At 33.1% G+C, this 13048-nt stretch overlaps 1 protein-coding gene across 1 annotated transcript in view; it reads left to right on the forward strand.

Annotated features, from left to right (window-relative positions):
* LOC132703615 (A-kinase anchor protein 200) overlaps nucleotides 1-13048 on the forward strand; it is a 143860-nt gene that overhangs the window by 10081 nt on the left and 120731 nt on the right. The window lies entirely within an intron of this gene.

Here is a 13048-nt window from a genome sequence, read left to right on the forward strand (position 1 = left end):
TTTGCCTAAAACTATCATTTGCCTGATAAAAATTGTTAGTGTCTTCGATGCTGCCTGGTTGTCTATTTTTTATATAATTGTTCTCGATAAGACCAATATTTATTTTAATCTCAACAATGCACTTCCTTTTTCGTATTTCGAGCTATCTGCGTGGGTAGGAAATTGTATAATTAATGAATGCGAATCGACATTATGTCATTTTGTTAGGCGCAAGGCAAAATTTTCATTTTTTTTTCAAATAATTATTTCTAATTTCTATGCTATGTCTAAATATGGAACTTGTTGAGTTAAAAAATATGTAGGTGGTGTTCAAAGTTTTTAAAACAATTTTTTTTTCAAGGGCGTTGAAATTGTGGAACAATGAATTCGTCAAAAATTGAAAGTGTATTAAATTTCTTGTTGCGGTAACCGATTACCGGGTTTCCAAATTGTTTGCAATTGTACCTCATTTAATTACTTTTTAGAGAATGTTAGGTCACTTTTTGACACGCCTCACAGAATTTTGCCATAAAACGTCGACTACAGTCTGCTGTTTCGAATTATTTGTCTCGACCATTATACTTATTATACTTGCTATTATAAAAATGTCTGCGAGTTCGTTGACGATGTCATTCATTTTATATTCGCGTTCGAAAGTACGCAGCACTGAAATTCGTGGTAAAATTCGAAGAATCACAACTTTTTTTATTTCTGAGGATGATTTTCATTCAATTTTTCAGAAAACTCGTATAATCTATAATGACTAAAACGCCAACATTTGTTAAATGACTGCGTGGATTGAAATTGCTCATTTTATCTAAAATTTTCTAAAAAATTATTGAAAATTAGCATGGAATCAAAAAATTTGCGTTTATTTTCACAGTGTTTTTAAAAGGGGCACGCCGAGTTACTTTATAAATTTGTACTAAAAAATTAATAACGAGTGAAGAGATGTTTAGTTTTATACAATCCGTTACTAGTTTTATGCTTCTTTTTCTGATTTTCTGTTATTTTGAGTCTCTTTCAGCTTTTTATATTTATAATATTTTAATACTAACTTTTCTAACCTAACTAATCTAATAGCTAGCTCATCTGTACTGTTCAGTTGACTATTTGCTTACGTATCTGTCAATATCAGCCCTTTACACGGTATTACTAGGCTTGTGGCATTGACCGGTCAGTTGATCAGTCAATCGACTGAAATAATTTTAAAAATACAATAAAATTTAATATTTATTTATATTGTGCGTTACATAGCCGGTTTAAAAGTGTACTATCATAAACATGAAATATTGAAAATGGAGTGGCTATTTTTTTTGGGATTCTCCGAATTGCCAACTATCGTATTCGGCGGCGTGAGTTTTTACATCGTTTTAAACGTTTCAACGATTTAACTGTATAGAGCTTACCTACGACTGTGGCAATCTTGTAGACCAATTTAAGACCTGTTTTAGTGCACACCAGGATACATGAACACCAGCGGAGTATAACTTTGGAGTTTTGCGTTTTGAATGTGCTAAACTACTCCTTATAGAGTGGCATTTATGTCTCGCACTGACATGGGCAGTTTTACGGAATACAGTGCCTATATTTTCTTTATTTTTGGAACACTTAAAATAAAAAGGAAGGCTGTCTCATAGACGATCGCACTGCACATAACGCTTGAAAATTCAGATTTATTAGTATTAAGCCAACTTTTTAGTAAACATATGGTAAAGAGTAATTTCGGTACCAATTTTGTTGGATGACCATTAAACCATTTGTAATTTTGGTAGTTATTCATCCTACCATTGGCAAAGCATCAGTTATTGATAGAGCTTTTATTTGACTTTTCCTAGCGGAGATAATTATTTAAGGCATTTGCAAAATAATTTGGATTCAGTGAAGCGCATGCGTGGTTATTACCTGCTCCTGTAACCACTATTTGAAAATACTGCTGACGACGCGGAAGAACACATATTTTTTCATGTTTTACTTATCTACGCTCAGAGAAAAAACGTTTGCTTCATTAGTGCTTTTTAATAAATCAATAAGAAGCTATAAAGTTATATAACGTCATCTTGAAACTAACATGTGTGTTTAAAATATAAATTTAAACATGTTACAGATTTAAAACGAAGCTACCAACATTATCAGTTATAGGGAAAGTCCTTTTTTTTCTGTTAACACTATTCTTTTAGTAAAAAGTCTTATATGCAATATTAATGTAACAGGTTTTCTTATAAATATAATATTTTTATTGCAATTAAATTTGCCCCGACATTGAATTGATAATATCAGTCTTACTTAAAATAAATCGAACAATTTTTTTTCAATCATACCTAATTGCCTTTACTTAAATTTTGGTAATAAAATGAAAGAAAATTATTAAGAATGTTTAGGTGTGATCTTGCACCCCTTTTGGGTTGCTTAATTTTATGTAATGTATATTGCTTGTTTGCTTATCGCCGACGATTTAAACAATGAACCATTCTTAAAACCAACAAGAAAACAGTCACAAAAACTTGAAGACACTGAAAATGCAAATAGCGGTCACTACCTAACAATACAAGTGGACTATAAAGAAGAAGCTAATGGCGGCTTTATGCCTTTGTTCTATCGACTGGTAGAAGTCACATGACAGCAGAGTCTCTTTTTAAGATGTTAAAGAAGTCTTTCAGAAGTAACAACCGAACGCCCTTTAAATTTAACGTTCAAATTTGATTAACGCGGTCATCTTATTATTATATGAGAACGGAAAAACTTCCTTTTGTAATAATCAATTAACAATATGTTTTGAACATAATTCCGTTTAAAAAAAATACGCAATACATTAAATATAGGAAAAAAGAAAATCGTTGATGTTTTAAAATTACAAAACTAATAATTATCAATGTAACAATTTTTTTTAAAAGTACCTAAAATGTTATATTTTGATTAGTTAAATTGTAGAAAAGAGTTGAGGTGATTTGTTACACATTTTAAAACGTTTAGAACGTGTAGAAAATGTTCGTTTTTTTTATTTTGCCTATAATTTGGTTGCAGTAAGTTTTGTTATGCACTGACACAACAAATAATATATATACTAACTAATTTACGATTTCTAGCTGTATTGGGAGAGTTTTTGATTTTCTCAGAAAGGAATTACCACAAAGATTAACAAAATTCTCATAAATAAACCCATCAAAGCACATATGAATTTTCTCCTGAGATGTTGGGAGATTTTTGGACAAGTGATAAATCTGGTTTTAACGTTATATTTCTTAAGAACTTTTGATATGTGGTCAGTGATGTTTTGAATGTGAACAAGGACAACAGTGGCAAATGTGGGGTTGCTTTCGGACTCATTGTCTTTGGAAGGTGGTGTTGTAATGTGATTGGTGGTGATGGAACGCATAACTCTAATGTGGAAATTATTAGAGAAATTAGCAGACGCAAGGTGTTTTTAATTTTGACTTCAGTGACTCGTGCTGATATAGAGTTACGGCTCCATAAACAAGAGAGTTGATAATCGATGATTTTTGGGTCGGATGATACTGGAACTGTGCACGTAAGTTTTGTTTAACCAGAATGACCTTAATGTTAGGTCTGATTTTCAATTGACATGGATATCGAAGAATGGAAGATTATTATTAGTCTCTAATTTAATGGTAAAACGTATTTTAGGGTGTACAGAGTTTAAATGTCTAATTTTCTTCTCAAAGGCTTCCATAAATATATTTGCGATGACTGGTGACAATGGAGAACTAATAGCTGTTCCCGACTTTTGAATAGGCAAGAGCCTTAAGACCACGACAAGTAAACTCATCAGCAGTTGCCGAACATAATCACAAAATCAAGGATCACATTTTATTCGATAAATCTATAGTTTTCTGACAACGAAAAATCCGATAATCTATAGAAATCTATAAGCAATCTTAAGCGCGACGCAGTCATCCGAGACAATGTTCATGTCAGTTTGATTTATAATCAACCGACGCAAGGGGAATCCAGAAGATTTGTAAATAGAATTTCAGGACTGTTTCAATTTACTTTTTGTACTCCCGTCTGTAAAATTCCTAATTACACAGCGATCTAGCGTGCGGGAAGCGTCGCTTTACCACGTCAGTTTCATTTCCCACGAATCCGAGCCACTTCGGACATTTCCAGGATTTTACCGCACAGGTTTGAAAGCAATCGGATGTTTTCGGAGATATTTCCCACGCTTTGAATTTTGACGTTTGTAAATTCTGACGGTTATGTTAGCGAATGTATTCCTGTTGTTTTGCGAAAATGTACCCAAAAACCAACGGCCGTAGAAAAAGTATAGTATGCAATACGTCCGGTAAACTTTTTAACTCACTCGTGTATTAAACAGTCGCTCCGTTGGTGTCAAATAAACTCGTGAGTCAAATGCCGTTTACCGCACTTCTTGCATAATATGCTATTTTGTTTGCCTAGCAAATCAATACTAAATACACTAAAATATTTTGACATTGACATTTTCTCGGGCGTTTCATTTGTCTCGTCCGGAAAAATGGCAGCTTCGCGACCTGTTATGTAAAATACTATTTCCTACGAGGCTCCGAAAAATCGCATTTTCGCGTCGCTGCGCCTCGTTCTGTTAACGGAAGTTGCTACAAAACAACCGATTATTTGCACTTATTACGAAAATAGCTACGCTGTTTTTCACTTTAACAATATTTGTCCGCTTTTGGTCCAAAATTGTTATGTTCTTTTGTTTTCTGTACAGTAGGCAGCAAGAGTCTAGGCGCTGTAACTATTTTTTTGAAAAACTCGTGTAAAATATTCTTATAATAAAAATTCTTTATAATAATAGTTTAATAGCAGCAAACAAAAAAGTTTTTCTGAAAACTATTAACTATCACAAATTATAAAAAAATATATAAACATTTTGAATAGCAATTTCTTCAAAAAGCTTTCTATAAAATATAAAGCGTAACTAAAGCCAAATATGAAATACTAAAAAACTTTTCAACAGCAAAGAAAACACTCTTCTGGAATCTAGCACATTCTTATAAATTATGTTTTACGAGTTATAATATGTATAACTATCTAAAATTATATATTATATAGAATTATGTTATATAGTCTGCCTTTGCAGTGCAGTATTTGGTTTGGTTTGGTTACTGGTTGCCTGATGATATTAAGTTGCTAATCTAATTCGCGGGTCACTGGCATTTGATCTTAATCCCCCACTTTTACCATAAAACCAATCAAGCATATCGTTCTACTCATAAACAAATAATAAATTTGAATACCAATTTTCGTAGTGCGGTACATTTGCGTTAGCGATTTCCAAATAATAATTGTAAGTTGTATAATAACTGCTGGGCACATTTAGTTGACATATTTCTCGAGATGAGTGGTGATTCGTAACGTTAACAGTGAAAACACACGCTATTTACGGTTGTTTCGCGTATTTGGAATCGCTGGTATAAATATAAACAAACTAACCCTATTACTAATTACTGCACACTCATTTTTTCACTTTCGGTTTTTAGAATAGTCTCTCTTTTTTGAGAAGAATATACAGTGCTCGTCATTCAACAAACATCTCTAAGCATTGCTAAAAGTTCTTGATGCATTAACAATATGATGATAATTTACATTTCTTGATTTGCAGAAGTGAATAGTTCTTTGTATGACCTACTTCTGTTAATCTATCATAATTATAAAAGATTTTTGTTGTTTTGTTTTGTAACACTTGAAAATTTATTTTACCACAAATCCCCCATATAGGAAATGGATATTTAAAGCGAGACATAAAAAAACTCTAACGTATACTTTTAAATATTGCTGTGATTATAGGCACAAGTTTATTATCTATAGTATTTACATGTTCGTTACGACTTAATTTGTCATCCACAGTTAACTCTAGAGGTATAATTAATATTTATCTTTACATTTTGAATTTGTTATTTTTTGCTTTTTTTTGTTTAATTTATTTTAAATTTAATTAATGCGGTACTCTCGACAAATTCTGCCGTGTATCACTTTTGACGTTATTATTTTTAACTTATTAAAGTTTTAATTAAATTAAACGTTGCTCCAGGAATTTTCAAGTTTTCCAATTTATTTAATAAAATATCAAAACCAACTCATATCAAAAGCCTTTCTCAGATCTATAAACACTGCAATATATATTTTTTTGACATTTAATACGATTGAAACATGATTGACGAGATCCCCAGTGGCACTTCAGTAAACCATATTGGAATTTGTCCACTTGAACACTGCATTTATGATGTTTTGTGCTCAGCACTGAGATTGGTGTGTAATTATCCTTTTCTTTTTTGCCACCGGCTTTGAACTTATTTTGCTTGTTTTTAACTAGAAAGACACCTCTAGAAATCGTATTATTTGTTCTCTTAGTTAATATTTTTAATATTTTCTTCATCACAGCCCCGTGCTGGTTGTTTTTGATCCAACATAATTTCCTCGATCCCATTTTCCTCTATCAGCTCTGTATTCATATTGTTACTACTTTTAACCTCTTCCTATTGATTATCTAGTTCTTGATTATCTTTGATAATGCTACTAATTTGTTTCGTTGATTTTGTCTTGAAGGAATAAAATCCCACGGTATTTTGATATTATTGCCCGCACTTTAGTGTTTCTATTATTGACCTGGTTTGGATCTCTGTTTCTTTGTTTATAAGTTTTATTCCTCCGTTAAATTATGTCAAGCGGTTTCTTATTTATCCAATTATGTTTATACGTCTATGCAGTTTGTCCACATAGTGTGTCAAAGTAATATGCAAAAGCTATAGACAAGAGGTAAAGAAATATATGTGTGTGGTGATTCATAAATATGTGGGAAACAAAAATTTTATATAAAAAAATGAAGTGATTGAATATAAAAGGGAGTATCTATTAATGCCATAATATACATGGTATTTCATAAAAATATGTAGGTTGATTTGTTTCTTTTAGTCTCATCTATAACTAACACTGGACAGCCTGTATACATTTGGCGATTAAATTTTATAAGGTCCTCAAATGAAATGAAAATTCGGTATTTATTTGTTTTTGTCCAATTCTACCAATAATTTTTTTGTGATATATTTTTATTATTTCTTTTTTATTACTTAACCATTAATTAACCTTACAATATAAGTTACAGTATATATCAGACAAAACATGGTCGATAAGCCTCCTCGAAGCAGGCGCTCCTGATTCAGTTACATTGTTATGAATTTGAAAGTTGTTTATTGTAATTCAATTTTTGTAACCAGTTACCTTACTATTTATCCATCAAATTGATATTAAAATCAACACCCAGCAGATTTCTCTTTGGATAGCTCATGATAATTTCCTCTTCTTATAAACCATATATATTTTTTTGTTTTGTTCACCCAAACTCGCGCCCAACTAGTTTATTTTAATGAAATGACAGGAACGACCTCTCAGAAATAACATTTTTCATTTTGGAAATAATTTTTCATAAGTGTAATCTAATAATTTAATTTTAATACAGCCCAATCTATAACCACCACTAATGGCATAAACGCGATTTGTGACGTATACATTGTTAGTCCAAAGGTTGTAACTCTGTTAAATTCGTCCAAATACTCGAAAACTACACATTTGTTGAACGGTGTTTATTGAAGTCCCAACTACATTAAATTGTAGGTTTCGTTTTTATTTTCTCTTATGCCAAAAAAAACTTCCTTTTTAAACCGAGTCATTTTTTTTAGAGCTCCCATATTTACCAGTCGCGTCGAGTGAAAATGAAGCCAGTGAAGATTTAAACCACGAAATCTTACCAACAACCTATAATTTTAATAATAACGAAAACATTCTTCTTCGAAAGGAACCCATTAACTCGGTTGAGTTAAGTGGTCTTTACAGGAGCTCACATTTTTGTGTTGCGTATCATTTGTAGCTATGGTTAATCAACAAAACGTTTCGTTTAACCTGTGAAAATAATATATGCTGCTAATTAATTACATGTTGTAACATTTTAGTAGTAGAATGTTATGGGATTTTAATAAAATGTAGAGCACTTTAACTCATATTTTAAACTGTAGATGTCGAGAAGCTTATAAACCTTATTTATTCAGAACAAGAGTGTAATACGGCCCTGTAGTGGGTTTTTACACATGTGGAACACGTGGACTTCGTAGTAGTTGACTGTTGATTAATTTATAAGCAATTTTCAGTGTCATGTAAACTTGAGAGGCAGTAAACCGTATAAAACCAACATTCTTCTTTTATAGATCGTGCCAATGTACAGCTGTTCTTTGCGAATTTTTAACAATATTCCTATATAAACAGTGAAAAGCACTCACGGCGCAGTAATTATTGAAGAGTTGGACAACAATAAGAAGTACTTGGTAAACACAGTTTTTACACATTTTGTTACTGTGTATGTACGATAGTTTTTGAGGGAAATTTCACGTATCGCAGCTTGTTGGTGAAACGAAAGGTGACGACACCAAAGCCTACACGAACGGCATTTTCCTAGATCTTTTCGATTTTGAGATTCAGAGCATTTTTGAAAATCGTAAAGCTAATAACTGTTGCAAAGGAATTCCCATGTAATGGTGGCCAAATATTGGTTCCCCTGTACATTTTTTATAGCAAAGTTGTAATGTAACTTACTTTCCTGCTTAAACTATACCTTCACTGTCAACAATTAAAAGTACTATTACTCAATTCGCGTCCAAAGGTACTGCAGTAAATAACTGCAAATGTTCACCTGAAAATGTCGATAATAGAGCAGGACAATAGAGATTTTAACATTTTACTGCATGTGGGGGAAAACAAAATGATTAGTGCGAGGATTCTTGCATAAGTTGTAAATAAACACCAAACCACAGTGGGCAAATTAAAAAAACGCAAATTGTTTTCCTATAAATACGAGCAGCACCAAATGCTCAGGGCAGGCGATGAAGAAAGAAGAGTAACGTTTTGTTTTGAAATGATGGAAAAAGCAAATAATGATACAGATTTTTAAAAACATATTTCTAACCAGGCGTTGGCGACATTGGTGTCTATTTGCTCGAGTTCAATTGTAGCGAGGTACCGCCCATGTAGTTCTTTTGATTTCCATCTCTGTATCTTATCTTTAACAGTGGTTATTTCTAGCAATGGTTGATAATCTTTATCCGCCATATTAAGAGGGGTGAGTTTCTTATCTGCATTCACGAGGTTGCGGAGGTACTGATGAATGTACATTCACATCCAATGACGAACCAAATGTTCAAAACTGTCGGTATTGGCAATGAATATCGTTTTGTTCATACTAAAATAAATGATATGATGGGAATTTGTGGACATCATAGTATTGGGCCATTTTTTATAGACTATAACCTCACGACAGAAACCTTTTTTCTACTTATTACAAAATCAAATTAAACTTGCACTAGAAAAAGTTGTGCGCGAGGATCAGGAGATCTGGTAACAGATGGATGGTTTTCCCCTATGTGAATTTTTACTACTTAATTTTGAACACTCTGTGTAAAAGTATACAACAATAACAAAAATGTGAACAGATTTTTTTAAACATTTTACCAAATATGAGGATCAAATTTCCAAGAACTACAAAATATGCATTTTCAAATTAGGTTAAGCTGGAGGCACAATTTCTTTTCGAGGTCAAATTTTTCAGACTGTTTCACACAAAATCTCGAAATATAATAATATACCGGGTGTTCGATTAGAAATAAGCTCGCTTGGAATCTGCATTAAATCCAAATAATGAAAGGCGTTTCTATATGTATACGGTATAGTTTTCTCTTTATGGACCTCTGACTTCTGGAATCACTGCTATATGGCTGACGGTGCGCAATTACAAATTAAATGATTGCTGCTTTCACACTTAATGAGGAGCGTTCGATGATTAGTAAAAAATATCGCCTCTCATAGTCAAAAACGTGATTACTGATTTTTTAATCGGGCATGCGCTTGCTGATCATACGCACTTTTTTTAGTCAAGTGTCCAATTTACTGAAAAATGTGTTTTGTAAATTCAAATTAATGCGCGATAAACAGTACATAAATTCATAAATATATGCTCGATAAAAATCTGAATTAAAGCTTAATGATAATCTGTTATGGTCACATATTATTATTGTTTTGCAGTTTTCTGCACCTTCACAGAAACACTATCACTGCAAAAAATACAAAATTCTTCTGTAAAATTTGCATATAACTTAACATCGCATGCTTCATACTAACCCTAGATTTACTAATTCGAAATAGAGATATAAAATTAATATTACGAAAAAAGGACTATTTGTGTCAGAAGGTCATTCATTTTGCACGAAATTCATACAAGGCATTGTTAGGTTCTTAGTTTACTTTAACTAAAGCTTTTTTAAACTTTAATTAAAGCTTAATTGCCAGGTTTACCTTGCTTTAGGTAAATATTATATGGAAGTTATAAATGTAAGATTTACGGGTTTGCTTCAGCTTTGCGTCAAGTGCAACATTAACAAATATACGATTCAAGTTATATTTTGCCGGCGCGGCTAGATTGCTTACTTCGGTAAACAAAACTGTTTGTTTAGAATTCCGCAGATAATGAACGACGTCGTATCACCCCGTCGCATTATTTCTGTAATATATGCAGTTGCAATACTTGGTAGTCTGGACGGTTAACAGTGGTTGTGAATAAGTAAATTATTACATAAATAAAATACAGTTTAAGCAAATTATTTTTTTGTAGATGTTAGTTATGTTGAAGCATATGTAACCTTTACTTGTTCTACTTAATCTAAGGTTATGTCGATTACATATAGAAAATATTGTCTGTGCTGAGCCCTTCGTTTTATGCATCGCGTGTGCGGCTTCTGCCTCTTATTTGCAATCCCGTTAATTCCTTTAACTACACCATTCACCACAATAGGTTGTGGGACCAGAGTGACGCTGGAGACTCTGTTTAAAGTTATCGCGAATTTCAAAAAAAAAGGATGGCCTCCGAAGGACAGCAACATAGCGATGACTACAGTCGCCCGAATATTCGGAAGTTAGCAAGTAGCGATCAGTGGGAAACTTGGAAGTGGCAAATAGAATTATACTTTAACGAACAATGTCTTAGTACTATCGATAGTGGATTACAAACGTGCCCTGCAGGTCCTGAAATTAATGCCGAACCCTCTGAAGAATACAAGCGTTGGTAACATGATAACGCGCGCGCAGGTCGCATTATTGGCACTTTACTTGAAGAAGATGCTGCCATGCACGTCCGAAAGAAAACTAATGCTAAGGAAATTTGGGACACGTTAGTATCAGTATATGAGCAATCCTCGATGCAGAGGTTATACACACTCTTCGATACTTTCTTTGAAATCAAGAAATATGACCTAACCACAAAGATTTGATGATGGATCTGGTCGAGTTTGTCGTCTGAAGAAGTCACTATATATAACAGGTTCCATTCATTTATGGTGAATAATGGATTGTCGCAATCTATGTAGACGATGGCCTCATCGCTGGATCTACACAAGAATCAGTTGATTCGATTTTAAAATTATTAACCTCAGAATTTAAAATCACCATAGGATCATTAGATTCATTTTTTGGGTATGCAAATTCAGCAACGTGAGACTGGTTTTCATGTTTCACAGCGAGGTTATGTTGAGAAAACATTTTGGTATGGCTAATTGTAATCCAGCAAAGACGCCTGCTGAAAATCAACAAATTCCATATCGTTCAGCTGTGGGTTCGTTGATGTACTTGGCCTGTAGCATTTGCTGTATCAAAAGCTGCTGGAGCAATGGCGGAACCAACTACGTCTGACTGGATATCCCTTAAGCGAATATTCAGATATCTAATGGGTACAACTGATTTTGGATTGAACTACACATCAGTCCTTGACAAGCTTTGTGCTTACTGAAATGCAGACTTCGCTGGTGACCTAAACACCCGACGACAAACAAATGGATTTGTCTCACTTATTGTAGGTACTGCAGTTTCATGGACTTCTCAATTACAGAGGTCAGTTGCACTCTCAACTACGGAAGCCGAGTTTGTAGCTGCTAGTGAAGGTTCAAAGGAACTTGTGTGGCTTAAAAGACTGTTAAGTGAAACAAACAGTAAAAGTGACATTCCAGTATTGTTTATTGATAATGCAAGTGCAATCAAATTAATCAAAAATCACGAGTTTCACAAACGTACTAAACATATAGAAGTCCGTTACTACTATACCAAATCAAATTATATCAAAAGGGGATCATTGATATTAAACAAGTTTGTTCTAACGAACAGCTGGGAGATATGTTTACAAAACCGTTAGGTTCTGTCAAATTTAAAGAAATGTGTAATAAAATCGGCGTTCAAATGTGAATAATATGTAAAACATTAATTTAAAATGTAAAGGTAAAGCTTAAGGGGTGGTGTTGAAGCGTATCTTTACTTGCTCTTTGGTTTACTTAATCTAAGGTTATGTCGATTACATATAGAAAATATAGTCTGTGCTGAGCCCTTCGTTTTGTGTGTTGTTTTATGTAGTATTACTATAGGCAACTATTGTGAAATTTAGTGTGCATCGTTACCAAGATACCACCATATAAACAAATAGCGCGAAAACAGTTGAAGAAAATGGCGTTAATCTGGAGTTTGTAAATTATGTAATTAGAACCCTAATAAAATGTTCAATTTCAATCTGTAATTCTATTTACAAATCTTCTGGATTCCTCCTGCGTCGGTTGATTATAAATCAAAGTTTCAGTTAAACTCTGAAAGAAGCGAACAGGATGATTGGCAAACCATCGGTAAGTTTGATTTATAAACAACAAGCACGATAAATCCAGAACAAATGTAAATAATAAATAATAAATTTGTGATAATAAATAAATAAGTCTTTCAATCCGTTTATTGTATGAATTCCTAATACATCTCACCAAAGTGGGATGAATCTACTATTGGCGTTTATTTACGATGCAGGGATAGAATACTTCTCTTTCTCTTTAATTCAATAAACACACAGTTCTCCATTTTCAAGAGCTCCTGCTACGTACCGCAGCTTCATGTAATTAACTGACTATGTTTTGCACTATTCGATTGATTGATAGATTGGAAACAGTAGCATGGGGGAAACTTTTATTAGGTCCGACGGATCTTCCCTGCCTCTGACCAAGAC

This window comes from Cylas formicarius, unplaced genomic scaffold, assembly GCF_029955315.1.
Source record: "Cylas formicarius isolate icCylForm1 unplaced genomic scaffold, icCylForm1.1 PGA_scaffold_6__28_contigs__length_40554024, whole genome shotgun sequence".
NCBI classification, from domain to species: domain Eukaryota; kingdom Metazoa; phylum Arthropoda; class Insecta; order Coleoptera; family Brentidae; genus Cylas; species Cylas formicarius.